Source organism: Halyomorpha halys, unplaced genomic scaffold (genome assembly GCF_000696795.3).
Source record: "Halyomorpha halys isolate HHAL.00 unplaced genomic scaffold, Hhal_1.1 Scaffold178.1, whole genome shotgun sequence".
Taxonomy (NCBI): domain Eukaryota; kingdom Metazoa; phylum Arthropoda; class Insecta; order Hemiptera; family Pentatomidae; genus Halyomorpha; species Halyomorpha halys.
This window is the reverse complement of record NW_027105168.1, coordinates 1514602-1533872: the sequence shown is the minus strand read 5'-3', so window position 1 is coordinate 1533872 and position 19271 is coordinate 1514602. Positions and strand designations below refer to the sequence as shown.

At 31.3% G+C, this 19271-nt stretch overlaps 1 long non-coding RNA gene across 1 annotated transcript in view; it reads right to left on the bottom strand.

The window, feature by feature from the left end:
- LOC136796160 (uncharacterized) overlaps window positions 1–18758 on the bottom strand; it is a 20729-nt gene extending 1971 nt beyond the window's left edge. The window contains exons 1-3 of the long non-coding RNA XR_010843867.1: window positions 18619–18758; window positions 13900–14005; window positions 2943–5947 (exon numbers count right to left, since the gene is read on the bottom strand). This is a non-coding gene — a long non-coding RNA (uncharacterized lncRNA). The remainder of the gene's footprint in view (window positions 1–2942; window positions 5948–13899; window positions 14006–18618) is intronic.
- Between the last annotated feature and the right edge of the window lie 513 nt (window positions 18759–19271).

The following is a 19271-nucleotide window of genomic DNA, read 5'->3' as shown; positions in this document are numbered from 1 at the left end:
TAGACCGTTTGTCTAGTAAGTGCTGTAATAGTCGGAATCTGCGTGCAGTTTCCTGTCTTTTCAGTCTTGTGTGAGGATTCCAGGTTAGTCGTTTGTCAAGATGAAGTCCAAGATAACGAATCTGTTCTACAGGGATAAGAGCCACATTATTAAAGTATACTGTAGGGCAGTCGGCAGGTTTACGACGAAGAGTAAATGAATGTGAAGTAAATGGTTTGTCCAAATATCAGCGTTAATTAACTTAAAACTTTTGGTCCACGGTTACTTCTGGTATTACTTTTACTGGTATTACTGGGATGCTCAGTTTGTGTTAATTAATATAAAATATTTGTACTTTGGTTAGGTCCTTTGTTAGGTCCTTTGTTGTGATTCTCATCTTCAAACATTTCTAAGAGAAGTTAGTATTTATTCTATTAACCTAACTACTCCTGAGACCCATTCGGTTCCGCTTTCTAAGTATTATCAAGATCTGTATCCTATTTACGCTTATTTACACAATTAATTATACTTCCTATTTACAAATCGATATCTACAATTTATTTACAGTTATCCAGAATGGGTTACCCTAATGATGTTATCACCAGAACTCTTAGCTCGTCAACGGAGGGGACGCTAATTAAAAACCCCTTTCATCCTCTGGATTAAGATAAAGACTGCCGGTTTATACCATACAATGGTATGTGGCCCTTCCGAACATGGTCCAAGACCATATACCCCCTATAGAGCTCATAGTTCAATATGAGAAATAAAATAGGTTTAGTTGTCTTATCTCTGTAACAACTTATTTGGTTGCCCTCGTATAATGAATTTTTATGTATCAGGAATTGTTCATAGAGCCCCTCTAATAGGGATGATTCATTTCCTTTAATTTTTTTTTAATTTTTCATTTACCCCCACTCTAATTCCAACAAGTTGAAGTGGCATTTCTGAAGTCCCGAGCTTGAGATTATGAGCATCTGAGATTAAGACATTTAGCTTATCTGGTAGTAACCTCATATACCTTATTTTCCATTTGTTTAATTTCTTCCTCGGCATCAATTGGACAAGTTATGAAAGTTTCACAAGTTTCTTTCTCTGTGTTGAGAATTTGACGTTCAATAATCAATGTAGAGTCAACTCCTTCCTGTCTATCAGAAATAGTTTCCAATTTTTTAATTTCTATAAGATTGGCAGGGGAATCGTTTAGTATTTCCGATTCACCGTTTTCAGCCGCCAGAGGTTTCTTCTCTATCTCGAGATTATCAATTTCCTGGCCGCTAGGTTCTGTTTCGTCGATTTTTCTATGAATACCCGCTGTAATGCAAGTTATTTTCTCTTCGTAGTGTCTCGCCGCTTCGTCCATTTTTACAAAGTACTCTTTCTTTAAGTCACCTATAGCTTTATTTAACTTTTCTTGCATCTTTTGTTGTTTTTTCGCATCTTCTTCTCGTTCTTTCCATCTTTTCTTATCCCACTGTTGTTATTCTTTCCTTCGTTCCTCATCCCATTGTTGTTCTTCTTGCCTTCGTTCCTCATCCCACTATTTTTTCATAAAATCCTGTAGCAAAGCTATCATTGCGGCCACTTCTTTTGCCCGAAGGTTTTCCGCTGCCTGTTGTCCGTTAGAGGTGTCTCCCGTATTATTTACCATATGTGCAGGAATTGTTTCTGGCTGGGCTATATTCTTAACTTGGATCACTGTTTCTCCAGTTGGCCCCTGATCTGTGTTCTTCGGGTTTCTTATCATCAGACTCTTCTTCTGACCGTTCTGACTGTGGCGGATCTTTTTTCCCTACCCTTAATGCCCTTTTATTAAAACGTGTGCGTATATCATCCCTTTTAACTTGTACGTTCAATGAATAGTGGGATTAAGCGCTAACACAAACAAAATTAATTCCCGAAAAACTATTAATAATTGTCTAAAGAATATCCCAATGAAAACAAGCCATTTTATATTCCAATTCCAAAATAGGGAGTGATTATCCATAACTACACCAGACCTTAATCATAATGAGCCAACAAAACGTGAAATACGACATAATGGAATGAGCCTGAGCGTCATATAAAAATTTTATGTTAAATAAAATTAAAATTTCCAATTCTAAACATATAATGATGAGTCACAATTATACCCGATACTAATCATTATGGGCAAACGTCGATTGAAATACGATTAAATGGAGTGAGCCTAAGCATTGTATTGAATATTTCTATCAAATAATATAAATTATTATTCTAAATTAAATTTATCTAATTGAATTAAGCCTTCAATTTATACCTAATTACATAACCTACTTTTAATATATATTAATACCTTTAATATAATCTCTGATATGCCACCTTTGGTACTGGTTCTAAAAAGTCTTACTTTTAATTTAACTAGCGATAGCCATAGTAAATTGGTAGAAAGGTCCCCACAAGGGATGTCATACATTATCCCGTGAAGGGGCTTCGGATGTTCTAAGCCCGACTAGGGATAATAGGGACACGTATTATATTGAATTTATTCATATTTTCATGTATTTATATTCTGTATTTGTGTATTATGTATCTCTATCGGTTCCTGATGGGAACCGGCTGAAAAGGTATGCGCTATATTTAATTCAAGCACTAGATACCATAGATCCACTCGCCATGGTATGCTAGATATGAATATCTATAATTAATCATTGGAGTTCTTTTCCAACGGTATCGTGTTTACTAATTTACTATGCTATTATATATGAGGTGGCATGCAGGGATTCTTAATTATAAAGTAAAGTCTTTGTTACATATTTTATATTTACAATCATATATACATTAGTAAGAATAATATTATGAGAGAGCATGGTAGATCTGTTTTCTTATACTTTAATTGTTATATTATGAATTGAGAAGTACCAGTTGGGATCTTTGATATTTATACTGCCTCTAAGTTATCAGTTCTATTATTGCCATTCAAATTACCACGGTAAAGGTCTTACTTATTTTGATACGTCGCTCGTCTTGGTAGTTGTCGCGGCGGAGCGTCCATATTCGCTCTGCTCTGCAGCCTGCCAGCGGCCGCTACTGAATCCCTGCAATGTGTGACTTCCTCAACTGGTCAGCTGCTCTCTCTTCCTCCAAACTCTCCTGCAAATCTTCTCTTCAAGGACTTTCCCTGCAAAAGACTCCTTCTTCCTTTTTTTTTTCCTAACCTCCTTTTATTTATTTTGAATCAATTACAATTATATACATTTTACTTAACCTAGGAAAAATTATATATACACATATTTACATTTTATCTTGTTTTGCCTGATGGAATTATAAGAAGAGGAAAAAAACAATGTCCGCTGAAAGCGGTTTGTACATGAGTTGCGTGATAGCCAGGGAGCTAACAGAGGATGGGGAGGGATCATTCCGGCCGGTGGTGTTGAGGTTTGGGTGACTTCAGGCTGCAGAGCCAGAAGTCCTTCCCTCGGCGAGGACGTCGACCAAGGGGACCCAGCTTTGCCATCTCCCAGGTCTCGGTGGAGGGGCTATCTCTCGGAATAGGGGAGTCCTTCCACCGTCCTCCTGCCCTTTTTCTTCTTCTCTCCCCTCTACTTCTAATTTCTCCCCAGTTTCTATCTCCGTTCTTCTTAATGATCCTTCTATGTTTCCACTCTCTTTTAGTTACCCTTTAGAGGGGGTGAAAAGGTGACCTTTGGCGAAAGTCGGTCTTTTTCCTCCCTTTTATTTTCAAATTAAGGCGGCTTCCTTCTTTGACAGTGGGAACGATGGAGGTGAGACAGAAACGAAGAAAGGCGTACTAGCCCGAAGGCCTTCACCACCTTTCCTTCTTTGACAGAGGTTGTTGCCCTTTCCCAGGTTGTGAGATAAGGGCTGTTTGGGTACCTACGAGGTTAACCGTCCCAAGGTGTGCATGCCCTGGCCACTCTGGTATCTACATATCTCTTCTATACATTATTTTTAATGTTTTGCCGATCGAGTCATTGACTAGGCCAGGCGGCAAGTTCAAAAATTCCAGCTGGTGCCTCTCATATATATCAGGTTATACTTATTTATCTTTGGTCAGCTATTGTTTGCTAAAATCTATTTCCAATTTTTCTTACTTCAGCGAAGCGGAATAAATAAATAAATATTAGATTTCTAATTATTTTTATCCCTGAGATTTATACAATCATGAGACTGGAGACAATTTCTTTCGACCTATTTTTTTTTTCGTGAATTTTGTTTTTATTCACTAAATGAAATAGGGATGTATATTCAAAACCACAAATCCTAAGAATATACAAAAGATATTATTTGTTTAAAATTTCGGTGACTAAATAGAGCTATGAAACTTCAGGAAGAAGTTTCACTAAATAATATTAGCAAAATCATTTTTTTTTTTTTTTTTTAATTATTTTCTTTATTACAATAAATATTACCAGTTTCATATTACTGGAACCGAATACCCTCTACTATACGTCATGTACCAACCCTTCCCACGTTCAAAACCCGTCTATTTAACTACCTTTTACTTCACCAATTTCATCCAGTATTATAATAGTACAGATTATTTATAAAAAAAGTTTGTTAGTTTTTTTAATTTTTTTTTTCTCTATATCTAAAATTATTTATTTTAATTTTAATATAAGTCATAATTAAGTGTGGCAACACTGTTTTTGGCCAATACATACTATTGTAAAATTAAAATTACCTTATAATTGTCCTAAAGGGCTCTAGTCCCAGAAAAATTAACTATTTTTCTTTTCATTTGACCTGTAGTTTATATAAACCTTTGAATGCCACATGGTGTTTTAAGATAACCAAAACAAAATTTTTATATTTATTTCCTTGATTATGTTATTCTAATTACATAAATAATCAAAAATTTTATTTTCCACCTCTTTCATCACTTTATTTTTATTAATTTTCTTACTGCGTAATTATTTACTTGTATGTATAATTCTGCTTACAATTTCTCTTTTTTTTTTTTTTTTTTTTTTCATTGGTTGTTATCTTGCTCTTTGTTCTTAGCCCTGATGAAGGCTAGAAACTCTGGCCGAAACGGAGGTACTATTAAATAAGTTCTCTCAACTTATTTGTGTTATTTACTTACCGCACCCCAAATCATCTTCAACTCAAAACCTTAAAATAAATTCTATAGGGTTCTTAAGAAATAATTATAGCTTTTTCTGTTAAATCTAATCAGTCCCCAGTTAATTCATTAAGCAACTAATTAAATAATTATCTTTTGATGGAAATTAATTTTGTTGAAAACCAAATGATTTATACCATTTTTCCTCTCAACTGCTCATATATTAATTAGAAGGAACCAAAACAGATAAAAACTATTTATTCATTATACATACAAGCCTTACACATATACATAGTGTACTCATCAATCTATCTCTAGTCATAACATGTATATATACTTTATATCTAAGGAATATGTATATACATAAGGATATTCTACTCAACACATCCGTCCTATTTATTTCCTTTACTGTAATTTTAATTGTAATAATTTATAATAATAGTCGAATGTTAATATTGCAAGTTCATAGATGAAAAAATAAATACATAAAAGTTAGTAGTATAAAAAGATAAACAAACAGTAGTGATAAATTTAAAATAAAAATTAACAATCACAGAAAAAAATAATTGTTAGGATATCTTTTTTTTTTTTTTTTTTTCTGACGTTTATTGAAAAATATATGTATAACAATATTAATATATACCTGAGTATATAAATATATGTATATAATGGTGCCCTTCCTTTGGCATATGGCATTATAAGGGGTTGGGCTGGGTCCGCTGAGGGCGGGGGGGGGGGTTACAATACTGGCCAAGGAGCCGCTGGCCGGGGTACAAAAATATTTTTACTTTGAATTAATTTTTACACATTTTACGCACTCTGGATATCTTCTAGAAAATTACACAATCATTTATGAACAAATTAAAAATTTAAGATAGTTAATAGGGCTTTGGTGGGCTGCAGGTATCTGCCCGGAAATATTGTCTGAAAAAAAAAAAAAAATACGTTCAGTAAAAAAGAATTAAAATTAAATCTATACCACTACAACCCATGAAGGGCGTGGAGTGCTGTTAGGAAGAACTTCGCTGTTACAACCAACCTTACAAGGAGGTGATTTGGTCAGAATCACGCTCCATCTCTAGTTTTTTGCCCAATTCAGGGATTTTGGATATTTACTCGATCCCTGCAGGCTCTTGCACCCACGGAGGTAATTTTAGATAATTAGATAAATTAAATAGATGAGCCATTATTCAAAGCGGCGAAATCATTATGCCTTCGAATGCAACAGTTTAACAAGTCTTAACAAAACCCGTATATGTATTACTGTAAGGGAATGGAATCGGAAGAGATCGGGCGCGCTCTCGGCTGTTTCCGATTTCCCAGTCTTATAGTACAATAACCAGGAAGAAAAAAAGGCAGTTATCTCACCCCAATTTTTTATTACTTTAATGAAAACCATGTATAATTAGTAGCCAAAACTGATGAGTCTGCCAAGTATAGGTAGGGGGAATAAAAAATGGCGGCAGTTTCAAAACCTTTTAAAAACATTAATTTTTTATTTATAATCCTTAAATTTCTTTCTTGAGACTGGCAATTTTTTACTAAATAATTCAAAAAAACTGTCCAAATTATAGTCTCAAAACATTTATTTCATTCACACGTCCAACGTTTCGGCCAATTCGGCCATCTTCAGGGACAATCTTAATCTACTATGAGACATCTCATTTAACCATTTTAAAAAAACTCCATACAGGCTATTCTGCCCAGGTCAAAACATTTACATCTAATATGTCAAAAATACATTAAAAATCACAGTCCAATTATTTCACTTTTACCACTATTTATACACTTATATTATTATTATAATAATTTTTTTTTTTAAATATATCTTAAGACCCACATGTTTACCAACAAACAAAATAAAGGAAATTTAACTCACTATAAATTTGTCAATGACATTTATCTTCATAGGGATAGTGGTTTTTATGATATTCACATATTAATATAAATTTGGCTAATGAAAATTTGTCCGAACAACAATAAATCAATCTATTTTAGCAAATTTCATGAAAACTACTACTTTATAGCTCTTCAAACTAGCTTTAATTTGAGTGCTAATAGACATCTGTACGTCACATAGTTCCTGAAATATAGCTTTCTCAAAATAACTACTGATATTTCAGTACGTTCCATACAAAATTTTTATGAAATGCTGCTTTTTTAAAAAGCTGTATCTCGAGAACTATTGAACGTAAATAGCTCTATTAGGGCTTAAATTTTAGCACATTTACTCTACTTTAAATGATGTTCTCTTAGATTTTCTAGTGTTGTTGGTAGTTTTTAAGATATAGAGCTCCGAATGAAAAATTAGTGTTTTTTTAAAGGTTTTGAAACAGTCGCCATTTTTTATTCCTCCTACCTATACTTGGCAGACTCATCAATTTTGACTAGTAATTATACCTAGTTTTCAATTAAGTAATCAAAAATTGGAGTGAAATAACTGCCTTTTTTTCTCCTCTTGGACTTTTGTACTATTATGTCTTGCCGGTTAGATAAAGACCGAGCCTTATAGTATTTTTATTTGATGAGTTTTTTATTTTATGACTGCTTTCTATTACTTTAGTACAATTAATTGGTCAGAAACAAATATTTAAAAAAAATTTTGGCATTCAAGTTGTATATTATATGACTATTTAACCTATTTTAGTAACAGAAGTTTATTTTCTGCGTCGAAAAAAAAAATCTTTTTTTCTTCCTTAGTCAATGATTTCGACTAAAAATAGCATATGGTCAGTAATTTTCAGTTAAAAAAAATAAAAATACATTAGAACCATTTTGGAAATTCGACATTTAAACTCTTATAAGACTACCTCAGTGAATATAATTGCTAATTGATATTAGACAACATTGAATCCTACAATGATCCACCGCATTTGATCAAAAGCGTTAAAGCAGTCCAAAAAAAGCAATATGTTTCTAAAATTCATTATACTAAATATTTCACTATTAGACGTCAAAACGGAAAGTATGAATTAAGGATCTCAGAACAAGAACAAAATTTCCTCTAGAGGTATGTCCGTAAATGCTTTGCAAAGCAGATATTCACGTCTAAAGATTTTCATTGTAAATATTTTTTTTTAAATACCTTTATTGATATTTACAACTGAACATTTGATTTAAGTTATAATGTAGAGAAACTACTCATTGGTAACAGTCTAATTATATTTCTACACAGGTCTCATGGCAATCTTCTTTAAAAAATTATTAATATTATAATAAATAAATAATTATGTGTTCCAACTACTTTATTAATGAAATGTAAACTTATATTTTATATAAACAATTATATTATATGTTAAAAAATGATTCAAGGTAATTATGACATTAAAAAGCATCTTTCTTACTCAGCTGTCGAACGACAATGGATTTGTACATTATTATTGTATCGCAAATTTCAATTAATCTTCTTTGTAAAAAATTAGGGTCATTGATGTAGCTTGCATAAAATTTTTTTTATGTTATGTTATGTCATTTATGTTATCCATTTAGTTTAACATGTTAAAGTGTGTTAAATGGAGAAATATTTTCTTCTTTTAAGATGTTAAAACGATATGGCATATAACATAGTTGAAAGTCTGTTAATTGGTCTGATAAATGGAGAATGACTTCAAGTAACAGACTAGTTAAGCTTAACACCAATTTATCTGTTATCGTTTTGAAAGATAAGTTGAGTTTGGTTTGTGTTGTTTCTGTTTTGTACGACTTTAAACTCTAATTGATACAAAGAATAATAAAGTAATGGAACAAGGAACAAGTGATGTGGAGGAAAGATAATGTGACGAAGCTGTTGGAGATTTTAATTTCTGGTGAAGATTACAAGGTTACAAAACAAGTTGCCTAGAAAATCCGCTATGAGCTTCCTCACAACCCTATACTTACAACATTTAGCATGTTAAAATTTTTTTACATTCAACATAACTTCATGAACACTCCTAAAAACGCTGTTGGAACACGTATTAATTTATTTATTTTTTTGATGAGGTGTAGATAGTTGACCGTAGATTAATGCTTGAAGAAGTTTGTCGGGGGGTGCGGTCAGCAAAGAACAACATAAATAAACAAAACCATATTTATTTATTTTATGCCTTAAATAAACAAAACCATATTTATATATTTTATGCCCTTAAATAAACAAAACCATATTTATTTATTTTATGCCGACATGCATAAAATAAATAAATATGTTTTTGTTTATTTATGTTGTTCTTTGCTGACCGCACCCCCCGACAAACTTCTTCAAGTATTTATTTTTTTAAATGTGTTTATAAAAACAATATTAAAAAAAATCGATCTATTTCAACAATTAAAAAAAAAAAACACGTAGAAATTGGAAAAATATCCGTTTATCGAAGTCTGTAATTTTAACTCAAAACCTATAAATAGTAAAAATTAAAAAATACGTCATATACTTTTTAAAAAATTCTTTTAACCAGTCAATAATTTAAAATAACAATACAGTATTTATGTTAAAAGCAATAGTAACAAATTGTGATATGGCAGTAATCCCTCAAATACTAACCAACTGAGCTCTTTCCAGTGTAGCCCGTCGTAAATAGTTGCTAAGAGATCTCCAGTTAGAGCATTTTAATAGTCTTAGTAATTGTTCTGGAGAGTATGTGATAAAAAATAAAATCTTTAGATATGGATATCTCCTAAAAATCCCTAATTCATATTTCAGTTTCAATGCTGAAAACTGGGAAAGGCCCACATATTTTCCCTAACAACCCGTGCTACACATGGCTTAAATAGCATTGCTGTAAAAAAATCCGTGAAAGGCATATCTTAGCACACTAATTAGCAATAGAAATAAAATTCTGAAGGCCCTTCGACGTCTGGAGTTGTTTAAACAAGTGATGAATAGCACCGTACCACAAGAAGCGGTAATGACCAAGCGGATAGAAGCTGCTCTGTTTTATTCAAACCATTTTAATAAATTTAAAGAAATAATATATAAAGATAGTCGTGAAAGATAATTAAATTAAAGGAAATTATAAAAAAATAATTCAGTCAAGTCTGAACTGCCATTCGTTAAGTTATAGCAGTACAATTCTAATGCCAATAAAAATATCAGATTAAGAAACTTCCTTTTAATGGGGATAATAATTTTAATAACCATAACCATAATAAGCATAAGCATATAACTAATGAAGCATAATAATTTTGCATTGTGATAATAGAGGCTGTAGAATATTTCAAAATGTCTCAGAAAAAAAATACATTTGAAACAGATATAAAGAATTATAATGATTTTTGAGATTCTGAAATGTCTCTAATTAAATTAAATTAAAGAGAAAAATATTGAACTTTAAATGAGATTCAACAATGCCATTTATATTTTATTTAATTTTGCTAATATTCATTTTATTTCCTTCCGATCAAGTTATATTTTTGACAGTAAATTTTGTGATTTTAAAAACTGAAACACCAATTTTATTGCTTTATCATCATCTCCAAGGGTTTTTGAGTTATCTAAGCTATTGAAGTGTGGTGCGAAATATGGGCATCGTAGGAATTCATGGCTAATTGTTAGATTGTTATTGCAATACTGGCAGTTTGGAGGCGTTTCTTTTGAAATAAGATAGGAGTGGGTGAGCCTCGTGTGACCTATTCTCAGCCTGGTCAGTACAATTTTCTCTGTACGGCATTTGCGACTGGAGGTACCCCAGGGCTTGACAACCTTTTTAATAATTTTTAATTTATTCATTGGGCTTTCGTTTCACAAAGATTGCCATTTATCTTTGAATTCCTTTACAAGAGGCCTGCTCATCTCTGACGGAGTTAAAATTGCTTTACCCCGTCCTGGAAGCGCGAGTGCTTCTCTTACAGCGTCATCGGCTTGTTCATTCCCTGCGATTCCTACATGGCTTGGAACCCAGATAAATGTTACTGACATACCCATATTGTATAGAGTTTTTAAGTAAAAATGGATGCAGCAAATTTTCGGATGCTCTGGATACACACAATCTAAACCTTTTATCGAGCTTAATGAATTTGTAACTATTGTTATGTTGTTGTGGTTCAAAGACAAACAGAAGTGAAGTGCTGCTGCTATTGCATTTAGTTCGGCAGTGAATATGTTCCATAGTTTGTGGAGTTTAATTTTGAACGTTGAGTCATTAGTTAGAAAGGATGATGCTGCTGATTGGTCTGATTTTGATCCGTCTGTATAGATTATAAAGGATTCGGGCATGTTTTAAATTAGACGAGAAAAGTGGGCTTTATATTCAACTGGTTCGGTATTATTTTTCGAGTATTTGGACAGGTGTAAAACAGTTAGGACGTTGGAAGGATTTGTCAATTGTTATCGTTAAGAGAAAAGCGATAGCCGAGAAGAGTCTTTCTGATAACGGAAGTGTTGAATTTTGTTTTTGTCGATAAAGAATAGAAAATTTTGGATTAAAACTATATTTATGTGTCGGATGTTCTTTTTGTGGATATAATTTTGAACTGTGGTTTATGGCTAATTTAGATCTTCCGAACGAAAGTGACGATAGTCCAGATTCAGCGCATAAACTTAGTATGGGGCTTGTTCGAAATGCTCCAGTCGCGATTCGGATTCCGGCGTGGTAATTCCGGCGACTTTGGGTGGTAAAATACCGGTGCTTGGGTCCACCGACGATCTGATATTATAGGGGGAGGACAAAGAAACTGTAGAACTAAATATAACCACGTTAATAAATTCCAGTAAGGAACTAGGTCTTGAAATAAATACAGATAAAACAAAATACATTGTTAGCTGTAGAAATGCGAGCAATGTCGGTGATATGAGAGGAAATACGTTTGAACAGGTAGATAGGTTTGATTATTTAGGTTCTACGGTATCTAGAAAAAACGAAATTGATGAGGAAATAAAAGCGAGGTTGAAGGCGGGAAATGCTTGTTATTTTTCAATTTCGAAACTGCTTAGCTCGCGCCTTCTATCGAAAAACTTAAACATTATAATTTACAAAACTATTATCCTTCCCACTGTTCTTTACGGATGCGAGACGTGGCCTCTTACACTAAGGGATGAACAGCGTCTTAAGGTTTTCGAAAATAAAGTATTACGCAAAATATTCGGATCGAACAAGGATGAATTAACGGGAAAATTTAGAGGATTACGCAACGCTGAATTAAGAGGCCTACACCCGGTAAATATAATTCAAGCAATGCGGCGTATAAGATGGGCTTAGTAACGAGCGGATCCCTAAAATGTTAATAAACACTGAACCAACGGGTAAACGTCCGAGGGGTAGACCGAAACGTAGATAGTGGATTGCTTTAAAACTGATTTACAGGAGGGGCATCACTGGAAGGATGTATGCAGAGAGCGTTTGGTGGTATCGGCATCGAACCTTTGGTTTCGTTAGACCTTCATTATTATTATTTAATGTGATTCGGGATTTAAAAATGTTATGTTAGTCTTTAAGATCTTAACGTAACGTAGTCAACCACTATCACTCACACAATCCAGCTAGAAAGGAAAAATAACAAATGAGTTGATTTTTAATTATCATTGTCGTGGTCGTGATTAATGTCCATTTGTTTTTTTTTTCTATTTTATGATTGATTACCGTTACCCTTATGAAATGAGATCTCAAAATTATTAATTGGATCTTAATTCACTATTAAATGATTTGCTAAAGTTCATTTTACTAATGTCATAGATATCTATAACTTTATTCATATACAAATCTTTGAAATTAAAATTTTATTAGAAGATATTGCGTTCAGGTTTAACTTGATAGTTGTTCTAAGAAGTAACATAAGAACATCAAATATTTTGTAGGAAGATAGTCCGGATTGCGGTCAATAAAGGTATCAAAATAGTAAAAGAAAACTATTAATTGGAATAATATTATTATTATATTAATAGTAATTGAAAACTATTATTGTGGCATAACTGTTGTCCCCACTCCTCCCAATACCAACGGTCACTTTATTTTTGACTAGCGTCAAAACAGGTATGCATTCTGTCTCATTATTTGATTTGTGTTTTTTTTTTTCTTTTTACATCTCTTTATTTGTATTTTCTTTAATATTTCTTCTCTTATCTATCTGTTACTATTACCCTTTTCATTTACTATTTACAACCTTTAATTTTTCTTATTATATCTTACTTTTTTACATTTTATACCCCTGTTATTTTACACTTATGTTTTTTTCTCTTTTTTTTTTTCCTTTTGTAACTATAGTGTTTGTATCTTTTTTAGCCCTAACGAAGCCCTGCAACGTGGGGCGAAACGTTGGCTCAATAAAATAGTATAATTCTACTATTTGAGTTTTTTTTTTTTTTACCGCACCCGGACCATATTCCATTCATCAAAACTATTAATTGTTAACCAACATTTCTGATTCGTCCGCTATGTTTTAATCTGACAGGCCTGACGAAGCCCTACAAAGTGGAGCGAAACGTTGGTAAACAATAAAGAGTTTTCTTTTACTATTTTGATATCTTTATTGACAACACTCGGATTATATTCCTGCAATGAGATATTTTACTTTAATTTTTGGAGATAATGGATCTGAAAATTGTCCATTATTAGATAATAAAACCTAAATATCCTGAAATAAACACGTTATCATACTATAATGAAAAAAATCAACTTGAATGTTTATGAGGCTGTTAATGCTGTTTTTATTTTTATTTATGTAATTTATATGAACTCGAAATTATTACTTTTATTTTTACATGCATAGTGTAAAAGAAAAATAACTAAATCAAACAAGTTTTTTCTTTGTGTAGGTTTTTGCATATTTTCAGGCTTTTATGGCACGTTTCAAAGAACTTCATACCACAAAAATACTGTAATAAGTTATTATATTCAGTTTCTCTACTGTACTGAACGCAGATTTTTTTTTTTTTTTTTTTTAAATTTTTGTTTTTATTTGTTTACCTTGTACCCATGCAGCAATACCATATATTCATGACATTGCAACAACTGAGTCTATCCGCATAAGGACAGCATAGAAAATCGGTGCAGAATTCCTCTTCATATTCCACTAAAAACAGAATATCATGCATTATCTATATAGATTTATAAAACATTATCTTTGCAGGTAATTAAAACCGAAATTAAATTGATACTAATAATAAACCTGTGTAATAGTACAAGAGCAGGAGTGAAAAGAGTCAGTTATTTAACCGCAATATTTCTATCACTTTAATTACTAGTCAAAATTTATGAATCTGTCGGGTATAGCTAGGGAGGATAAAAAATAGTGGTTGTTTCAAAACGTAAAAAAAAAAAATTTATTCGGAACTATCTATCTTTAAAACTACTAACATGACTAAAAAACTTAGAACATCATTTAATTTTCTAAAATCTGAGCCATAACTGAGCTATTTAAGTTCAATATTTCTCGAGATATAGCTTTTTAAAAAGCAACATTTCATAAAAAATACACTGAAAAATTAGTAATTAGTGAATTTATTTTGATAAATCTATATCTCAGGAACTATAGTCGTACAGATGTCTGCCAGAACTCAAAACAAATGAAATTTAACATGATATATAGTTTATGACACTATCTTTGGAGGATTAGTAGTTTTTATGATCTAGGAATATGAATTTCGCACATGAAATATTGTCTTAACAATTTATTTTAGCTAGTATCACAAAACCTACTACTCCTACGAATATAAATGTCCCTAACTACATTATAATACATTAAACTAGCTTTAATTTGAGTGCTAAAAGACATCTGTTAGATCAATGGTTCATGAGATATAGATTTCTTAAAATAAATTAAATAACTACCGATATTTCAGTACCTTTCATACATTTTTATGAAATGTTGCTTTTTAAAAAGCTATATCTCGAGAAGTATTGAACGTAAATAGCTCTATTAAAAAATATATCTCTAGACCCATAAGACGCACATATGTCTGCCAACACTCAAAATAAAGGAAATTTAACTTACTATAAAGTTGTTTATGACAATTATCTTTGTAGGCGTAGTAGTTTGTTTGTTTGTTTTTGTTTAGTGGCGCCAAACTTCATTGGTCATCAACGCCATTTATATTTTATTTAATTTTGCTAATATTCGTTAAATTTTATTTATTTTTTAATTTGATTATTTTTTTTTTCTTCCTTCTGATCAAGTTATATTTTTGTCAGTAAATTTTGTGATTTTAAAAACTGAAACACCTATTGCCTTATCATCTCGTCTCCAAGGGTTTTTGAGATATCTTGGTTTAGTCTTAAGCTATTGAGGTGTGGTGTGAAATATGGACATCGTTGGAAAATATGGCTTATTGTTAAATTGTTATAGCAATACTGGCAATTTGGAGGCGTTTCTTTTGAAATAAGATAGGAGTGGGTGAGCCTCGTGTGACCTATTCTCAGCCTGGTCAGTACAATCTTCTCTGTATGGCATTTGCGACTGGAGGTACCCCAGGGCTTGACATCCTTTTTAATAATTTTTAACTTACTCATTTGGCTTTCGTTCCACAAAGATTGCCATTTATCTTTGACTTCCTTTACAAGAGGCCTGCTCATCTCTGACGGAGTTAAAATTGCTTTACCCCGTCCTGGAAGCGCGAGTGCTTCTCTTACAGCGTCATCGGCTTGTTCATTCCCTCCGATTCCTACATGACTTGGAACCCATATAAATGTTACTGACATATCCATATTGTATAGAGTTTTTAAGTGAAAATGGATGCAGCAAATTTTCGGATGCTCTGAATACACACAATCTAAACCTTTTATCGAGCTTAATGAATCTGTAATTATTGTTATGTTGGTGTGGCTCAAAGACAAACAGAAGTGAAGTGCTGCTGCTATTGCATTTAGTTCGGCAGTGAATATGTTGCATAGTTTGTGAAGTTTAATTTTGAACATTGAGTCATTGGTTACAAAGGATGATGCTGCTGATTGGTCTGATTTTGATCCGTCTGTGTAGATTATAAAGGATTCGGGCATGTTATTAATTAGACGAGAAAAGTTGGCTTTATATTCAACTGGTTCGGTATTATTTTTCGAGTATTTGGACAGGTCTAAAACAGTTTTAGGACGGTGGAAGGATTTGTAAATTGTTATCGTTTTGAGAAAAGCTATATCCAAAGAGAGTCTTTCTGATAACGGAAGTGTTGAATTTTGTTTTTGTCAAAAAGAATAGAAAATTTTGGATTAAAAATATATTTTTGTGTCGGATGTTCTGTTTGTGGATATAATTTTGAACTGTAGTTTATGGCTAATTTAGATCTTCTGAACGAAAGGGGTAGTAGTTTTTATCATATTCACATATGAATATAAATTTGGCAAATGAAAATTTGTCCGAACAACTATAAATCAATTTATTTTAGCAAATTTCATTAAAACTAATACTTTATAGCTCATTAAACTAGCTTAATTTGAGTGCTAATAGACATCTGTACGTCATATAGTTCCTGAGATATAGATTTCTCAAAATAAATTAAATAACTACTGATATTTCAGTGTATTTTTTATAAAATGTTGCTATTTAAAAATCTATATCTCGGCAACTACTTAAATAGCTCTATTAGGACACATGAATAGGATATATGATGGATAGCTCTATAGGACATATGAAACAATCACCATATTTTTTAAATACTTTAAAAGGAAAATGGTCAAATTTCGAAAAGAAAATTTTATCGATCCTAAAACAATCTATTCTGTCAGGCGTTTAGATTTGGAATCATAGTGAAACCCCTGAATAAAGGAAAGATCTCATAACGGACAGTTTTGTTAACGTCCCGGTCGATAAGGTACCATCCATATTTATTGGATGAACTCCTCCACTCCGGACGCCTATATCAATTTGATTCCTTATCAGCACTTTTCACTCCTTTATAAAATGTACGAACTCTCAGTTCGAGAAATGAATTTTTGTTGGTCACCTATTTTTGGGAAAAAATTTCATAATACTGTTCTTTTTTGAATATTTTGGAGCATTAACTAAAAATTATGCTTTATAAAAAGTATGCCATACATATTTTATATATGTATGTATGCAATTAATTAATTACTGATCAATTCTTATTTCAAATTAGTGAGAAAATTTACGGTTTTCAAAAATTATTTTTCTTATTAAAATTATCTAAGAAGGTGGCTTTGTTTTTCTGAATTTCCCCTTTATTTTATCAGAACATTTGCCAATTTATATTATTATCACACATTGACAGCACTAGGAGTTATTAAGATATAGTGTAATAAAATGCAACATATTTTTTTTTTAAAAATGTAAACTCCTACCTAAAATTTGTTGTTGATACGTTTCAAGATAAGAATAATTAAAAAATCTAATTAAAAAATGTTTGTGTTCTTTTAAAGTAACCCCTTCTGAATGGAAACCTCCGTAGAACGGACGAAATCATCTTCCCCGAGGATGATTGTTATATAGAAATTTCATTGTAATTAGTAACAATTAAACAATTAAAAAAAGAGTGAATATTGATTGTACTTAAAATCATTCTAATTTCTAACAAAAAAAAAAAAAAAACAAGCTAAGAACATTATAAAAATAAAGATTTTGCTTATTAATTCATAATAATGTTAGTTATTTATAAGAGGAAATGAAAATAAGCTTTAGTACTTTAGAGTAAAATATAAAATTTAAAAATAAAAATAACAGAATTATAAAACATCATTAAAATAATAAATTAGAAAAAAAATTAAACAATTATAATAAACAAAAAAAAAGTAAAATAATGTTTATATAAGCACTAAGTTTAAACAAATATTATAGACATCCAATGATACTTGTACTATATGTAAAAAAAAAAAACGAATAAAATAAACAGATAAAAAGGGAACAAATACCATTTATCATATCAAAAGTTATAAGGAAACTTACTTTCAATAGAAAAAAAAAAGAAATTAAAATTGACATAAGATAGTTGACAGGAAGCAATAATTGTTTATATACATATTTAAAATTGTTAAATGAAAATAATAAACATCAAAAGTAGAAGAAATAAAAAAATAAAATAATAAGTAACACAAAATAAATCTTCCAACAAATAATAAATTATGAGGTATTTTCTAATAATAAGGTTATTATAATGGTGTAATAGACACCCCTATTTAAAATTATATAACCATGAACTATTATTATTATTATAAATAAAGATCATTCGTAAAAAAAATAATAACCCAGAGAAAATAACAAATGATATTTACAGAATTAATAAAACAAATGAAACAAAATTGACTTATACTGAAAGATAATTGAAGAAAAAGAATGATAAAATGAAAAAAAAAAAGATACAATACTAATAATTGTAATAAATAAAAATTTTATAATAGTATATCTTGGATCAGCATGAGCCTGTCTTCGCGATGACGTAGGATTGCCTAAATTGTATGCCACTGGACCCTTAACTCTGATGGTTGGTGTGAAATCTTATAAAATTATTTTTGATGAAAACATTTATAAATTTCATATAAAACCAGGGGGAATCCATTGTGATTCTCAGAATCTTGTTTAGCAATGATACATGTTGAATATTTTAGTAATATTCAATAGTTTTTTTCCAAACATTTTTTAAATAGAAAATTTAAGATAATTTTTTCTAATAATTATTATTTGTAATAATGCTTAATAAGCTTGTGTGAGTGTAGATTTTTATTTAGTATCTAAATATTTACTTTTCTCAAGATGGAGTGAACCATTTACCGCACCATGTACCTTGCTTGACTCAGAACTCAGAAACGCTACAATGAGAATACTGAGGTTCTTCATCTTCTATCACAACTGTAATACTGCTGGTAGAACTTAACAGAACGTAGCTTTTTATCTTTGTGATAAAATTTATTAATCTATCAGCTCAATAAAGACTTGCAGATTATCTAAATCTCAGTATAAAGATGCCATAGGAATTTATTCACTACGTTACATAGTGTTATCTGTTTAAACTCGGTTTAAGAAAATAAAACATTATGCGATTGAAGTGGCTGTTGCATCTTTAATGGGGCATATTTTTATTTTTTAATCAAAACGCACGTATTAAAAAACATTAAGATGAAAACCAAAGTTCTTCACGATAATCTGTTCAAAAAATATTAAATTTTAAGTCGCCTTAAATCATTTTTCAATTTCAGGCGCTTTTTAAATATTGCTCGATTAAACTATCTTAAAGCCTTATCTTTCCCGTTTTAAGCTAATATTTCAAAAGTGAAATAGGACCGTCGCTCCCAGGGGGTCTTAGTGGGGCGGGTCCGGTGGGTAAGGATGGCCCTTTTTTTTGTTATTATCCCTCCTCTTGTGAGATTGTGACATGTCGTACATCGACCAACCTACT